Source organism: Monodelphis domestica, chromosome 1, assembly GCF_027887165.1.
Source record: "Monodelphis domestica isolate mMonDom1 chromosome 1, mMonDom1.pri, whole genome shotgun sequence".
NCBI lineage: Eukaryota > Metazoa > Chordata > Mammalia > Didelphimorphia > Didelphidae > Monodelphis > Monodelphis domestica.
This window is the reverse complement of record NC_077227.1, coordinates 184,635,743-184,654,184: the sequence shown is the minus strand read 5'-3', so window position 1 is coordinate 184,654,184 and position 18,442 is coordinate 184,635,743. Positions and strand designations below refer to the sequence as shown.

General features: G+C 35.7%; 1 protein-coding gene across 2 annotated transcripts in view; it reads left to right on the top strand.

Moving 5' to 3' along the window:
* The window catches only part of FAM227B (family with sequence similarity 227 member B), a 319,277-nt gene that overhangs the window by 200,059 nt on the left and 100,776 nt on the right, over positions 1 to 18,442 (top strand). The gene's annotated exons all lie outside the window — the stretch shown is intronic.

Genomic DNA, 18,442 nt, shown 5'->3' with positions numbered 1-18,442 from the left:
ATCTTCCCACAGTTTCATGTGTACATGTTGTACTTCTGCCCCTGGGCTGTCAGACTTAAATTATTGGGTTGTTTTAGCTCACTTAGGAAGGCTAAATAATTTACTTTACATATGACATAAGCATCTATTATTCTCATGTGAAGGCCATTACTTGTTTTATATGAGACAATTTCGATAGATTAATTTTTATATTTGATGGATGAACTAGAAGTTAGAAGACTTGGGATAGAGAGTCCCAGATCTACCTCTGGCTAACTTTATGAGCTTGGATAAAACAGCTTCTCTGGGCTTCGATTTCTTCAACTGTAAAATAAAGGAGTTGGACTAGATAATCTCCCAAAGGTCTCTTCCTGCTCTAAAATTTGATAACTCTATGACATAATTCATTTTAGTGCCAGCAAGAGAAACCAAGTTGGCTTCAAAACTCCTCATTGAAAAATAAGAAGAGGTTTTACAAATTAGATATCCATATGAAGTCATCCATCTATTGGGGAGAAAAAAAAGGAGCACAGTACATTAATGGTAGCATGTAAAAATGCAAGGGTTATAAACATGTGATAGACAGAAAAATAATTTCTACTTCCTCACCCGAGTCATTTCCTCCTTTGACTTCCTGGGACAAGTTATATGTTACGATACTTGAGTATTTCATTAGCCCTCTCCTGCAAGGTAATCCTCTTGTCACTCTTCAGTCAATAGTTTGATAAATTCAAATTCCCTTCCTAAATTAACTTGCTCCCCTCCCCATAACCTCTCTTATGTTTGAGTTTCTCTACATCACCACCAGGTGGTGCATGTGGACCAAAGAGGGAAAAAGACCATTAACTTTCAGTCTATTGAGTTACTATGTGTGTGTATGTATGTTGAGCTGGGGGAACAAGTGTGAGAGAGGAGTCTGTGTGAGAGAGACAGACGGACGGACAGACAGACAGATCCAACAAAATTAAAAGAGCTTTTCCAATTGTAAGAAACAAAAAAGTAACAGTTCTTAAAATCCTAGAGCAGGAGAATCCCTACTGAGCGCATGATTGCATTTTAAGGGAGAAATAGATAACTCTATGTTAGAATATTTGGGTCCTGTAAAACATTCCCCCAAAATAGGTCACAAAAATCAGATTTTATCTTGCGGTATATGACCCAATATGTTATATACATTTCCCTTAGGAAGTGATCATTAAAAATTCCGGTTAGGGTCAGAACTCACAAGATTGGTTATTTCTTCCAAAGACCCCTAAATTATTAGCATTCACATAACAAAATAACAGTCATAAACTAAGAAATCCACCCATCTCCTATTCACCACACCAAGGACCTTGCACTCCGAAAAATGGGTACGTTACAGTCATTCCCCCCCACAAATAAGCTACATCCTGAAACATTACTGTAAAACTCTACTATGTAACTATGTAACTTATAACTCCCAAACTGAATATCAATAGGCCTCATATCATACCTCCAGTTGAGGAAGCACCTATTCTAGTCATGCATACTCTAAATCCAGTTCAGCCCATGACCCCCAGACCCAAACCCAGGTTTTACCTAGATCTTGCCCCTCACCCAGCCTAGCATCCCTCCACCCCAAAGCTTTTGGGATCCCTTTTGTGAAGTGTCTTCCCCCAATGGACTGTAAATTCCTTGAGTGCAGTGACTGCCTTACTTCCTTGTATTCATATTCCCAGTTCTTAGCACAATGTCTGAGAGACACATAGTAAGTACATACTAAACCCTTTATTTATAAAAAAAATTAATTATGAATTGTAAATGCATCAGTTGCCATTCTATGTAAAAGAAATGAAATGGGAGAGTGGTATTGTAGATAGGCTAGTCTTATCATCAAGAGGCATATCAACTTTACACACACTCTCTGCATAACCACAGGGAAGTGCCCTAGCAGTACCCTGAAACTCTACATTGTAGTTGAGTTGTGTTGCAAGAGGAAATTAAGACTCCTAAGTCTTAATAAAACATACCAGTGATGGACAGGGACATGAGACCAGAATCTTCTGAGCCTGGTTGAGTTAGAATCCCTGGGATTCCATTGGGGAAAAAAAAAAAACCTGTTATTCTGGACCTGAGCGAGGAAGGGAGAGAGACGTGTGACTGTATCTTCCAGAAGTTTATTTACCAAGATACTAGCCTGTGAATATCTTTTGGCTGTGGTGAGAAGTTATTCTTCAGTCATCTGTGGGTCAGGGATTGAGGAGCTGACTTCAATGTGGAGAATTACCATCTATGGACATTTCACCTGGAATTCCTGTTTTGGCTCCCCAGAGACTCTTTTGTAAGATACTGGTCCCCTGTTTAATTTGCCTTTAGATAACTTAGGGTTTAGTATAGATTAAGTTAGATAGTATGTATATTTAGAGGGTAAAAGAATTGAGATCTCTCCCTTTCCCTTCTTTCCCTTTTTACCTTCCCCTTCCTTGTTTAATAAAATTAAAATATTTATATGTTCCCTCTATGTTTCTTCCCTAAAAACCTTTCAATCCTATTATAATATTTCAGTTGCCAGTCTGCATCAGTGGAGGACTTTTTCCACACAGAGAGTATCCCACATCAGTTATATCACAAGCTCAAATACCTCTAAAATGGAAATGTTAGGCTTGAAACTGCAAAAAGGGATTGATCTCTACAATGGTACTGTTGAGGATCTTAATCTTTGTACTGTTAGAAGCCAAATAGAGAAGAGTTTCCTCAGGGGTACCTAGTATGATGTCCCTCACATTGTAGTGGTGGCTGGGAAACCTATTTCCAGCCAGAACTGGTGACTCTGAGATGACTAACAAGGTAACTCAGGGTACCTGAACTATGCAGTAGCTTCTAGTACTGGGAAGACGTTGGTTCAACCATGTTTTTGTATAATAATTAATAATAATTACAATAATTGGCATTTACATATCTCTTACTTTTTGCCAAGCACTACTCTCTGCATGTTATAATTATTATTTGATCATCACAACATCCTGGGAGTTAGGCACTATTATTATCCACATTTTATAGAGGAGAAAACTGAGGCAGATAGAGACTAAATAATTTACCGAGGCTCACACAGCTAGTAAGGGTCTAAAGACGAATTTTCATTCAGGTCTTCCAGACTCCAGATCGGATGCCCTACCCACTGAGCTATCTACCCATCGCCCTGTAAAATATACCATATGGGCAAAATGCAAAGAAATTTTGAAGCTTTGTCTTCAATCTGTGAGTCTCAGATTGGTTGAGCATACTATGATTTAGACTTAGAATACCCTTAGTTTTCTGTATAATGAAAAGGGTACATTAAATGTTCCTTCTGCCTCTAAACTTTTGCGACTATTAACTCTCATTGACTCTTGTTTATGTTGGTTGTAATATTAATGGGAATAGTCCATTAGAAAACTATGTCTGATGTGTTTTTTTTTCTAGTTCAATTCAGGAGACAGGCTATTTGAGTGAAAAGTATAAGGAAACTGCTTTCAATGAGAACCATGAAATAGATGGTTGTTATGTCAGTGGTTCCCCACCTGGTTTTACTTAAGAAACTTTTCTGATGCCCTTAATCACAGGAGAAGTAAATAATGGTCAATGCTATTGCTAATTAAGGTAGTTTTACCTATCAATGCTGTATTTCCATCCTGTCTCACTTCTGATTGCCTTCAATTCAGTCAATAAAAAGGAATTATTAAGTACTGCATTCAGTTTATATTTGTATATGGACCACCTAACTATCCTTTTGCAATACATATTTGTGTATATCTATATGTGTATGTATAAATATGCAACTTCACCTCTTGAAAACATGTACTTCTCCAAAGCCGTATTAATTGCTTCTCATTTAATTGAATTTCATGTATTTCCTTCTAATGTTCTTTGAGTAAAACTTTTTTTTCAGTTTCTTCAGAGAAAAGGATGTTAGTTCATCCTAAAAGTAAAAATCAATGGTTAAATACAATATTGTAGAATAGTCAGATTTGAACTTGGAGTCAGAAAAAACTGGGCTTGGATCCTGATTTTTTTCTTGAATTTATATCTGTGTAACCAGGGGTACTTTCTGGCCTCCTTTTCCTCATCTGTAAATTAGGAATGATGATTCTGTACCTGCCTCATAGAGTCACCAACTTGCATTAAAAAAACAGTTTTACTATCTGAAAGTCCTCAGCAAATGTGAATTATTATTATTAGAACAATATGGAAGTCTTCACTAAAGACCTCCTCTGATGCTTCATTGTGGCATGGAGATGTCCCAATTTTTCAAGTTGGAACCTGCCAACAGACTAGCAATAATGCCATCTAAGGCTATATTTTGCTCTACCAAGTGAAATATTTTCTCATAATCAACAAACAATGGCCACAGAGGAATCTCATGTTCCCTACACTCTGGAAATTTTGTAACTGTGAGGATGTGGTCTACTTTAAAAAATCTTCTGCGAAAGTCTAACTGTTCTCTAAAAATGTTTTCATCAAAGGATATGTGTGTGTCTGTAGAGCATATGCCCTATAGATAATTCTTATTTTAAGATGAAAAAGTAGATAATTTTTATATTAGCCATCTTTTGGGGACCATCCATTCTTTTTCCTGCTCTTTTTAGAAACTTCCCCTTCTTCAACATATCTTTCTTTGTCTTTAAAAGCATCCAACTTCCAGCACAGACTTTTACTGTTTTGACTTGAGTCTCAATAAATTTTATGATCTTACCTTTTTAGGTTCCATTTCCATGTCCTCATAGTCAAGCGCATTTGATTCTATGTCATTAGAAAACTAATTATTCCATTGTTATTTGTATTGAGAATACAGTACTATAAAACATTGGCATATCTGTTCCATTTCACATGTGTTTGTGGTTCTTTCCTCAGTTTCATATATAAGTATGCTCTAAATGGCCCAATTTTGTGGGATCTGACATGAAGATTTCAGTATTTATTACTTTTCCCTCTCTATTCTTTGAAAGAATGTGGGTTTATTTTCTCTACTGTAGTATCAGAGGATAAAAGTCTCACATTTAGAAAACACATAGTTGATATTTATAAATGTTCTAAAAACTTACTCTTTGTCCCTTTGCCTCCTTTCCCACCACTCTACCACCATCACTATGAAAATAGAGGAGACTACAAAAGATCTTTTTCCATTGTTTTCCATTTTGCAAGATGTAACAACAGTTAAATAATTCATCTTCCAATGACCAGTCTAATGGAGATTATCTTCTTTGTGCTTACCCAGTCTTGTCTTTAAACAGCAAAGTCTATCATCGAAACAGTTTGATAGACTCTTCCAGAATTTGAGGTCTGTCAGCATAGTCTTTAAAAACATAGAAGCCTTTCCATACAAGAAAAGCATTAAAAAAGGGCATTTGTAGCACATAATGTAGCAGGTGAAGGGGGAGATAGAATGGCAACTACAACATGGTCCCTGCCCTCAAGAGCTTACAACCTTCTTTGAGAGATAAGATAACTACAGTATACATAACTATGACACAATTTAGAATATAAGTAAATAATAAAGCTGCAAACAACAAGGGCTATAAGACTTAGAAATCCCCTTCAATGTGTGTGGGGAAGTCATCTCAATACACTTAGTGAAGGTAGAATTTAAACTGGGCTTTGAAGACTTTTCAATAGGCAGATATCAAAAAAAGGGAGATGGGGCAGAACTAAGATGGCAGAGTAGCTGGAAGAAGTAGTCAAGCTCCCCCCATAACCCTTCCACAAAGATCTAGGATATACACCAAACCAAGTTCTGATTACAAAATCCTAGAAAAAAATCTAAGGCATTTTTCCAGCCCCAGGTTGCCTTAGAGAGACAGACAGAAATGGAATGGAACTTTACTGAAAGAGGACGAGGACAAGAAGAGTTCCCAGCCCCAAACAAAGGGACCTAACTTTCTGCAGTCTGAAGGAACAGGTGGTAACAGGCAGCAGCACCTGTTTAAGCATGTAGGACTCTGGATCCCATTTGAGATTTTTATCACCTTCACTAAGTATTTCATGAACAGGTGGCCAGAGACAGCCACAAGGTTCCCTCTTCTTGGTCACAGATTCAAAACAGAACTGAGGAAGGGGCCAGAAAATAGCAAGTGAAGTTTCAAAGTGAAGAGCTATCAGAGGTCTAAGCTGAGTACTAAGTGAGGAACAGGTTCAGAAGCAAGCAGTGGCTGTGTAGTTCTGAAGCCAGGACCAAATAGCATCTCAGTCCCAGCCCCCAGGCCAGCCCAAAGAGTGCAAAGAAATAGCCAGAACAGAAAAATAGACATATTAAAGTACTATTGGTTAAAACTGTGAACTGCTCTAGCCATTCAGGAAAGCAGTTTAGAACTATTTCCCAAAAAGCTGTGAGATGGTACTTACCCATTGATCTATTGATGCCATTCTTAGAGGAGATCAAAGAAAGAGGAAAGGGAACCATATGTATAAGTGTGTATATCCATATATTTAAGTATATACATACACAAACATATCAGATCTTTTTTACAGTGGTCAAGAATTGGTCATTAAGGGAGTGCCCATCATTTGGGGAATGGCTGAACAAATAATGGCATATGAATGTTTCTGTTGTAAGAAAAGTTGAATAAAGAGGTTTCAGAGAGGTAGCTGACTCATTGGTAGATATGAGAGATTTGTTAAAATTAAAATAAGGAAGGGGACTCTTTCTAAGCCTTTTGTTTAGGTAAGTGCAATTTCTACCTGACCACTGTCTACCATTAAGGATTATTGAATTTGGCACAGCAGATAAAGTACTGAATATGATGTCAGAAAGACAAGTTCAAATCCTTCCTCAGATTCTTACTCCCTTTGTTACCTTGGACAAGTCACTTAACTTCTTTCATCCTCCTCAATTTTCACATCTGTACAATGAACCCACCTCACGGAGTTGATGTGGGGAACAAAGATTACCTATGTAAAATTCAGATAAAATTATATATATAAAACTTGCTTTGAAAACTTTCAATACTATATAAATACTGTTACTAGCCACTTCTTATAATTACAAGTGCAAAATATAACCAATTTTTGCCTAAGTTTTTTTAAAGAGTCAGGAATACATGAATCTATTTCCTTTGACATTTATTTTCAAATATTATCTGGAAAATCTATTATAAATCCTTCAATTATAGCAACTGTGATATTCACCTTTGACTTTTTCTTAATGCCTAGGGCCATGTTGGTGTTTGTGTATGGGAGGGGGCTGCTCCACCATGCCTGAGGATATTTCTCACATGACCTCCCTTCTACTGCCCAACAGCCCAATGGGAGCACTGAGTCCTCCCCTGTCTGAGGGCAGTTCACATGTAGCATAAGGATGCAGGTTGGGTACTTGGTCTCTACAAGATTCACCATCACTGACCTAAGGCATTTAGTTAGTGCAATGGATAAAAAGCACCAGACCTAAAATCAAGAAGACCTGAGTTTAAATCCAGCTTTAGACACTTACTAAGTGGCACTAATTAGGCAAGTCATTTAACTTTGTTTGCTTCCATTTTCTCATCTTTAAATAAGCTGGGGATGAAAATGGCAAACCCTTTAGTATCTTTGCCAAGAAAATCCCAAATGGGGTCAGAAGAGTCCAACATGCCTAAAAAAAATAACTAAACAACAATGCCTACCAATGCCCTGTAAATAGTAAATGATTAATTAGCATTTGTTGAATTTAATTGTTTTTAGATACTTTTGCTGTCTCTTTAAGTTCTTTCTTAACTTATTTTGTTACTTTTACCTTAAATCACAATGTATTGTATTTAGAGACCTTCCAGAGACTCTATCCCTAAAATCTAGAAATTTAGGAGTTACTTCAAAGTGAGAGTTCATTATTATTATGCCTTTATAATAGGAAGATAATAATTAAAGAAAAATGTATTAATTTTATAACAAAAACAGATTTTTAAGTAACTTTGTAATCATCCCAAAGTACTTATTGTCATTCCAAAGGGTACTCCTTGACCTAAAATAATATAATCTGTAAGTCTATGTATATAATATTGTGTTAGGTGTAGTTACTAGCATAGATTATAAGTTAAATTTGTTTTTAATTCTATTAAAAAGTAGTTTAAGCACATCACCAATTATAAACTTAAGCAGAGCTGTTTCCTATAACTTTTCATAATTATAAATGCCATCTTCTTTCCATTTTCCTGTTTTACCCACAACAACAAAAAAATCATCTTTCCTAAAACCAACTGGCTAACACTAACTTTTAATATATTTTAATTTCTAATTTGGCTTTCATCAAGGAGAAAAGTCGACAATAAATCATTTGGTGACATCTTCATGTTGACTTGCTTATTTCAAATTAAGGTCATTTCTCCAAGTTCAAGGAAACAGTCAACTAGCATTTTATTTTTTGTCAACCATTTTAAGGCACAAACTTACCTCAACTGGCCCATTTTTACATGTGAAGATCCTTTCTTTTCCTGAATTCTTGATTAGTATCAAATTTATCCAAGTACTACCTTAAGATCCAGCTAAATTCCCATTCCTCTTTCAATAGCAGGGGGAGTTGGTGATTTATTATAATAAAGAAATATAGAAAGCTATAAGATAAATGGAAAGGTTGATTCAATTATACAGACTTTAGTAAATGACTATCACGACTTTACAACTCTGGGGCTGCTATCAACTTCATTACTTGTTAATATTCAGATGAATCCATGATCTCATCATTTCCCCATAATGATTACAACTCATCCAAGTCTGCCTATTTGAATGAGTCTTATCCATGTTCTCCCCAAAGTTCACCAATGATGGTTCACCCAGTGTCCAATGCTTTCTTATAATACTCCAAGGATGTCATGAGAGTATATCATGACCTGGTTAACAGTTTTTCCTTCCTATGACCCAATCCACCTTCTTTTTACCTGTACATTTCTTTGATGATAGACTTTATCCAAACATTTCTCTATTGTCATTCTATATTTATAATGTACGACATCTGGTGGATTCCTATCTAGAGCCTCCCTATTGTCCTTTGGGTGAGTCTCCATTTCAGTCCTTTAGAGACTATAATATTTCATAACTTCAAGCCTAATGGCAATATTACAAAAATACTGATGTTTAAATAGGTGGACCTTTGTCTTGGAGAGAATCTTAGAGTCATTAGAAGAACTTTGCAATTTCCCCCAAATATTTCAGCCCATTCTCCTAGTCAATTTGTATTCAGTGTTTGTACAAGATTTACTGGATATTTCCTAAAGATTAATGCAATTTTAAGCTTTAATAGGATAGAGCACTAAAGTTTTGAGGATGAATTTCATAGGCTAATTGTCCACCTGCACATGAATATCCTTAATATACTTTCTCTTTGTGGATAATTCAACCACTCTTTTCAAGGATTGTGGACCACATCCAGGAGACTTTTATAGTGTTCTGGAACTTGATACAGTTTTCACCTGGAGGATTTTACTATCTATAGGGTATCCCCTTGGACTAGAACTCCTTTCTGGATCTCTCCTTGAATGAATGGATAAGTATTTATTAAGAACTATGTGCCAAGCATTGTGTTAAGTGCCAAGGATACAAGCTAAAAATAAAGGCAGTTCTTGCTTCAAGGGACTAGAGACATATGGGAGTGGTAGCAAGGAAGAGGAGCATTGGGTTTTGGAAAATGGCAGGGATAATAGATGGAGACATAGGAGGAATACATTGACACTTCATTTCCAGAAGCAATGACAGAGTTGATGTTATTATAGTTCAAGAACTGAAAAGTGGTATGAGGGAAGCCAAAAAGAGGAATAGAGAGCATGTGTTCAGTGGCAAAGTAGTTGGTGAAAAGATGGCTAGGGAGTAAAATGAAGCCTGGTTAGGGCTGGGTCCAGATATAGTGGATACCAGAGGCAACCACAAATTAGCACAGCCTCAAGATCAAAGTTGGGGTGGGGAGATGGGCCAAAAGGATTAATTCCTTTGCAGCATGTTTTATGCGTGTCCTGATATTAATGATCAGAGAGTCATTAAATACAGTTATCTCCATTGCTGTTTTTATAAGAAATCTTGCATAATCTTGGAATATACACAAGACAACTATTTAGATAGGAATCTTAAAGGAGACACTTTACCAAATTGAATGCTATTTAATGTTTAATAATTAATAGACATCACAATGATCCAAGACACATTCTCCATGTCTTTTAGTCAGTTTTATTATGGTTAATATGTGATTTGCCATGGAATATTGCTTTTGAAACCCTCAGGTTCCCTTCCAAAATTCTGATGAAATATGTCCTTAAGGTACGTGAAATTTATTCTCACTAAAAAATTATGTAAATGGAAAAGTAGGCACACAGGTAAATTGATGTCTATCAGCTTTTAAAATAATATCTGTTTTTTCCACTTGAAAATCAATCTCTCAACACCCTCAAAATTGTGTATCTATGCACAGATCTCCTTTCCATCTTTGGTTTGTTTGTTTTCCTCCTTGCTGTTTCATCCTTAAAAAGCTTTCTGGATGATTTTTCCTAGTTGTCTTAAGTCAAGCATTCTTTAACTTTACTTTTCTTTCCCTGCTGCTCTTTGTTTTATAAGGAGATACTGTTTTTTCCCCCAAACTTTTACTTTCTGTCTTACAATCTATACTAAGTGTAAGTTCCAAGGCAGAACAGTAAGGGCTAGGCAATTGGGATTAAGTGACTTGCCCAAGGTCACATAGCTAAGAAGTATATGAGGCCAAATTTGAACCCAGGACCTCTTGACTCCAGGCCTGGATCTCTATCCCACTGAGCTGCCCTGGAGATATTACTTATAATGTTGCAACCTCCTTAACAATAACAAAGCTTTACAAACAAGTTTATATTCTAAGCCAATGTAGTCCTTTGCTGCCACATCTTTACACTTAACAAACAAATCAGATTGTTTTTAAGAAACATTGAAAATTCTTTTGATTGCCTTGTTTTGACAATTTCATGAATCAAAAAGCACCAGTTAGGTGTTGTGCTAGTTGCTGGGCACACAAAAGTCGAAAAATTAAACAGTCATTGCCCTTGATAAGCTTAAATTCTCCCAGAGGAAATAATGTATATCCATATACATGCATATAAAATAAATATAAGGTAATTTGTGGGAAAGGGGAGTAGCTTTGGAGGAAATCAGGAAATACCTCATATGAGAGAGACCAAGGCTTAAAGCAAAAGGCCAGAGTGAGGAGGGATAAAGTGCTTTCCTGTTACAGGAGACAGGCACAGCGACAAAAGATGAAAAGATATCCATTAGAATTTGCAGGAAGGCCAATTTGCTAAGCCAAAGCACGTGCAAGGATGAATCCTGCATGATAATCTTGAAAAGACAGATGAACTTTAGTTTGTATGAAATTTCTGTGAGTGATGCTAAGGTCCTTTCTTTCAATTTGTTTAGATAAGTAATATTTTTGGCTTGTTTTATCTCATGTCTTATCTTTTGGGGCATTTTAATTCTTTTTTTCCAGTCTTTTATTAATGATAATAGTATTTACAATAGGTTAATGATCTAATGCTACACAGCTTATCCAGAAGTGACTACCACATTAGTCACAAGTCAAAAATCATTTCTTTTCTGTTAAAATATGATCAATTCCATTTTGTGGTGTATTTTGGAATCCACTTTAGTGATTTCTAATTCTTTTCCAGAAGAACTTAACCATGTTGCTTAGGTGTGAAGATTCTATGAATTACACAAGTCCTTTGGCCTCTCATTTCTTATTTCTGAATCACATTTTTCCAACATACTTTTTGCCATCCTTGCCCATTCCCAGTTTTACATTGAAATTGTTAAGTATCAAATTTGATGTAATTTGGTGTATATGAATGAAATCTTTATAGAATTTATAATTATATTCATTCTCTATAACACATGTTAATGCCTAGAAAAGCAATTATTTTCTAGATGTTTTTGCAACTTACCATGAGCACTGTAACACAAGATGGCCCAATGTTTCATGAAATCATTTTTCTTGTAGTCCTTAGATGAAGGATAAAAACAAATCCACCACTCCTTGATTTGCTTCTTAAAGATATCCCATGAACTAGCCTTATATTTAGTTATGATTTCTTTCTTCTTCTCTTCCTCCTCTTACCTCCTTTCTCTTTAGTTGCTAGCTGTACCATGGATACTGGAGAATCTTCCAGTCCAAGGTTGCCCTCTGCTGAGGAGTGACTCCCTTCAGGGTCCACCATATTAAGGACTCCAGTCATGCTTTATCTCGTTCACTCTCACAAAATTCTTCCTTCCCCTTACCTATGCACATTGGCCTTACTCTGTCCCCTCCCAACCTTCCAGATCCCTATTAATATGTTGTTTTCTCCCATTTGAATGTAAGCTCCTTTAAGAATGTCATGCATACTTGTATTAGGTAGGGATTTATCCCAGTGCCTGATACACAGTGTGCTCCCTACCTTCCTATATTCTAGTTTTCTTTCTGGCAAGAATGTTGCATTAGTAGTATGATTCCTCCATTGGTAATGGGAAGAGGATGGACAGTTAAATTAATGTTTATACGTAATCTAAAATCTTGTGTGATTCTTAGCACTCTCAGTCCCAGTTTCCAACTGTCTTCCAGAATCATTGCAGAAGTGAAAAGTGGTCACACAGGACTGAGAGCTATTTTGAATTTTTCTTTTCAGTGGGATTTTAGTGTGGTATTTATTTTAGATATCTATGCATTCTTATATATTATGTATGTATGTATATATGCATTTTCTATTTTGCTATGTTTATTTGGACTGAATACAATGAGATTCAATCAGATAATTTTTAGTTTAATATCATTTTGTTTTTATCAATTACATGTAATAACAAATTTCCATTTAAGTTTTCCAAAGTTATATGATCCAAATTATCTCTCACCCCTCCCAGAACTGGCAAACAATTCAATCTGAGTTATAATGTATTATCACAGAAAACATTTTTCCATATTTTTCATTTTTGTAAGTGAATAATCTTATAAAACCAAAATCTAATAACATTTACCCAAATAAACAAGTGAAAACTCATATGCTTTCATCTGCATTCCTACTCCAACAGTTCTTTCTCTGGAGTGTCTCATTCTTTGTCATAAATCTCTCAGAATTGTCCTAAATCATTGTATTGCTGATGGCAGTTAAGTCTATCACATTTGATCATTCCATAATATTGCTGTTACTGTGTACAATGCTTTCCTGCTTCTGCTTATTTCACTCAGCATCAGTTCACGTAGGTCTTTCTAGCTCTTTCCAAAATCATCCTGTTCATCATTTCTTACAGCTATGAGCCTTAAAAATTCCCAGACCCTACTTCATAAGATTGGATTAAGACCATTCCCCATTTGGGCAGTGAACTCTACTTAGATCAGGAATGTGAGAACTCTACTTCACCTACTTAAGTCTGCCCTAGGGGAAGATAAAGTTGTAAATTCTTTTCTGAACCATGAAAAGTACTTAAACCCATACTTATAATAAGGCAAAAAGTTCTAAAGATAAGTACCTATAAAGGTCAAGCAACTTGTGAATTTACAAGGAACAAAGAGCTGAGAAACTTACTCAGAGCTTTCCTGATGTGAATTACTCAAAAATTTACACCTTCTTAGGTGTGGACTAAAATGGTCTGTCCTTTGGAAAATGTCTACTGTGATTGGTAGATGTAAGGACTTAGAGGAGGTGACATAGGAGAAAATGCCCTTTAAATAGGAGCTCAGATTCATTCAAAAAGTCAGATTCAGAACAGGCTCTTGAGAAAAGTCTCTTGAAGGCAATCTCTTGAGGACAGTCAGAAGAATCCGTCTCTGGAGAAGGATGGCTGGCTGAACTGGTGTCTATATTCTTGCTTGGACAGATCTTGTGGTGAGTGATTAAGGACTGACTGATCTCTCTCTTAAGATTCAGGTCTAGGCCATGTTGGCTTAAGGCCCTTCATACTTATTCCTTTCCTACTCTTTCTCTCTTTCTTTAATTCCTCATTGTATTAATTAATTAAAATCTCTATAAAACCCAATTGTCTTGGGTATATTTTCATAATTGGGGATATTTCCCTAGCGACCACCTTATATATTTGATTTAAAACAAGATATTGTCTTGGAAACATATTTTCTGTGGTCACAATTTACTCATCCTCTATTTTAATCACTACACAGCACAATAGTATTCCATCGCCATCATATACCACAAATTGTTCAGCCATTCCCTAATTGAAGGAAATCCATTCTTTCCATTCTTTGCCACCATGAAAAGATCAACTATAAATATTTTTGTACAAGTAAGTCCTCTCCCATTTTTTTATCTCTTTGGGATACAAACCTAGTAGTGGTATTAGTGGATTAAAAGATATGTATTGTTTTATACCCCTTTTGGGCATAATTCCAAATTGCCCTTCAAAATGGTTGGATCAGTTCACAACTCCACCAACAATGCATTAGTGTCCCAATTTTGCCACATCTCCTTCAAAAATTATCTTTTTTTTACTGTCATATTGGCCAATCTGATAGATGTGAGATGATACCTCAGAATTGTTTTAATTGCATTTCTTTGATCAAGATGAATTTAGAACATTTTTCCATGTGATTATTTATATCTTTGATTTCTTTATCTGAAAACTGCTTATTCATATCCTTTGACCATTTGTCAATTGGGAAATGACTTGTATCCTTATAAATTTGATTTACTTCATTCTCTATATATTTGAGAAATTATACCTTTATCAGAGAAATTTGTTATAAAAATATTTTTCTCAGTTTGTTGTTTCCCTTCTAATCTTGATTGTACTGGCTTTGTACAAAATCTTTTTAATTTAAAATAATCAAAATTATTTATTTTAAATCTTGTAATGTTCTCTCTCTCTTGTTTGGTCATAAAGTCTTCCCTTCTCCAGAGATCTGACAGGTAAACTATTCTATGTTCCCCTAATTTGCTTATAATAACAATCTTTATATCTAAATCATATACCCATTTTTACCTTATCTTGGTATAGGGTGTGAGATATTAATCTATATCTATTTTTTTTCCAATTTTCCCAGTAGTTTTTTGTCAACTAGTGAATTTTCATCCCAAAATCTTGGATCTTCTTTGGGTTTTATGTATGTATTTTATGTGCATATATATTTGTATAAAAGTATGTGTACAAGTATACACTTTATCTCCACAACATATCTTGGATTTGACACCTTTTGTCTACTCACACAGTCACCACCCGACTCTTATTCCCTATCATCTAGATTATAATATCTAGAATGGAATAGGAATTTAAATAGCACTTACAATGTGCAAGGCATTGTGCTAAGCATTATTTTTTATAAGTAACTCCTTTGGTCCTCAGAACAGCTCTGTGAGGCAGATGTTATTATTGTTTTCACTTACAACTAGAGGAAACTGAGGCAGCTAGAGGTTAAATAACTTACTAGAGCTAGTAAGTATCTGAAGATCTGGACTTCCTAACTCCAGACCTACCACTCTATCTACTGAATTGGCAAATAGCCTTACCTCAAGTATGACCTCACTCTTATCCAGTTTCCACATCAATTTCAAAGGGATTTTCCTTAAATACAAGCCTGTTTATGTCTCTCCTCTACTTAACAAACTCCAATGGACTCTAGGATTAAATACAAACTACTCTGGCTCTTAAGGCTCTTCACAATTTGTACCTATACTTTCAGCCTCATTATACAAAGTCCCCTTCCCATACTCTATGAACCAGCCAAACTGACCTTTTCATGTTCCTCCATCCTATCTGCATGCGTTTGTATTGTCTACCCCACCCCATTCCTGAAATATATCCATTCCTCATCTCTACTTCATAGATGCCTCATTTACTTCAAGAAATAACTCATTTACCACCTTTGTACATAGTAGTTTTTCATATCCTTCTAGTTGCTAAGATTCTCATTATTTTGCATTCCTTTATTTTTTTCTGAAGGCATTTATTTTCTATATGCTTCTATATGTATCTGCTTTCTCCTTCTATAGTATGTGAGCTATATATTTGGGAACAGGAATTATTTCATTTTTTGGTCTTTGTATCCCCTACTCCCTATCAGTGTCTCATATAGTTGATTGGTTATTTTTGTACTCAAAAAAGGATCAAATTGGCATCACTGGTGATGTTTTCTGACTCGCACATAAACTGGATTAAAGTTAGAGTTACACAAAGCCATTAGCCTTACTCTCCTTCCAGGATCATTAAAAATCCAGTGGCAAGACAAAAGTCAAAATGACTGGTAAGTGATTCAGGATGTAGTAGGTGATCTTGGCTCCTTGGATGTCTCCAAGCATGAAGCACTTCACAGTGTGCTTCTGCCACCTCCAAAGCTGGTGGAACAAATGTTTCTCATCTACTCCTTCTGCTGGAGGAAGTCTTCACCTGGCTGGGGTAGACATCCCCCCAATTCACCAGTGGGTTTGAGGTCTGTCAATTACTTTCAACCTTATTTAGCCCACCTGCCTAAAGAGTTTACTGGGCTGTGACACATGTACATGCTTTTTGGAGCCATAAGTGAGAGCTGGGTGGCAAGTGGACCCCAAAGGAAGAAAGCAGCCCTGAAAATGGCTTGGCAGGTCCTCCCACCAAAGAAACTAGTCTTCCTTCAATGACCCATACACACCCCTTCATACATAGTAAGTGTGTAATAAAAGCTTATTGTTAATTGAGTGATGTCTCAAACTAAATTCATTATTAAGTCAGGAAAGTATCTAATATTTTCTTACTTCAGAAAAATAAGTCTTGGTACCATGAACTTAACTGCTTTCATTTGTTATTTAGGGAAAAGGATAAATTACTGTTTAATGTGAAATGCCAAATTCAATTCATTGATAATTAAATTTCTAACATTTTATTAAATGTTTTGCCAAAATCAAGAACATTACATTTTGTTTAATTTTATCATTATATATAAATCAAGTCAGAACTAGAGGTACCCAAGAAGAGAAGTTTCACTGTGTCTAAAATAAAATGTACTTTTTCTGATGTTTCTTGGACAGGCTTACTTGCATGACTCTTTGTCCCCCAGTAGTCACCCTTCGTCTCTAATTTCTAATTGCTTTCTGACCCCTAGTTTACTTAATCTCTAAAAAGAGGGGGGTAGATCCAATAACTTCTAAGGGCCTTCCATCTCTAATCTGTTATCCTTGTGCCTAAGTCATGTGGGGATGTCATTTTGCAGACAAGTAAACCTGATCAATGACAGTAAAGAGGGGAATCTACCCAGTAGAACGCACAAAAAAATAATCAAATTAGTATGATTTGTCCGGATAAATCCTCAGGAATGTAAACACTGTCCTTGTTCTTGGAATGTTTCCACAACCATGAGTATTTTTTAAACCAATTGTATATAAAATATAAACCCTGAGTCATACATGCAAAATTGTGGCATGGCTATGACTCAACTGAATAAATAGTTGGTTTATAGATGTCATACAACTCTCAGTATCTCTGGGTTTGCTAAACCATCACATATTATTTAATCTTTTGTTTAAAGAAAAGACCTGGTGAATTTGACATTCAAAATTAAAATCTCTCCAATCGTTTAATCTACAGGAAGATTCTCTAGCTGATAATTTGACAGCAACAAGCTTTCTTTTGCAATTTGGACATTTCTGTAGCATGAAAGCATATCACGAGTCATCCCTCAGTTCCTTGATCCTCTCCAACTTCATATTCTTTTGGATCCAGTGGCCCATAGTCAGCAGCTGACTCTGAGAGGCCTTGACCACTGAGGGTGGCACAGAAAAGCATTGTAGTGGGACCACTTAGACAGTGTTGCTCCACTCCCTGGAGACTACCCAGAACAACACATGGCCCCTGAATAATTAGACTCATTATATAATTTACTTTAATTTGCCTTTCTTTGGTTTCATATTCATTGTCTGCACAGCAAAAAGAAGTGAAAAAAGAACTATTGGACGTCAGTGTCTTAGTAGTGAAATTGGCTGAAGTTTTAATTCAGTAGCTTGAAATTTTGGACTTGTCAACAGATAGAAAAACAGAGAGGAGTAAGTGACAAGAGAGGAGACACAACAAGAGGGATGGGGAGAGAAATTAGGTAGACTATTATGTTCAGCATGGGTATAGAAAAAGAAAAAAAAATTAAGAAGTCTGATTTTAATGTTTTCTTCTATTTTTTCCTTTGCTTTATTGACTTCCTTTACAAGTTTCAATTCCCAGTTCTTTTGTAGGTGAGTCTCTTTATAAAACACCTTACACTTCATCGTTTCCCTCCCCACTGTGGTCTTTATAGGTTTCTGAAAATCTAACGGTCATAAGTGGACATGTATTTAATAAATATTTGAATGATTACTGAATGTTTACTATGTTTAGCATAACTGTGCAAAATGATGGAAATGTCTGCCCTCTAGGAACTAGAACTAGAAAGAGAAAAAGACACTAACACACATGAACATTCAAATAACAGCAATTACACATCAAAATGAATACTAGAATAAATTCATTAAATGCTGAGAAATCAAGAAAACAGTATAGAATGGAGAGAATTTGATAAAGAAGGGATGACTAGAGTAGTATTTTAAAAGATGGGAAAAACTTAAGTAGG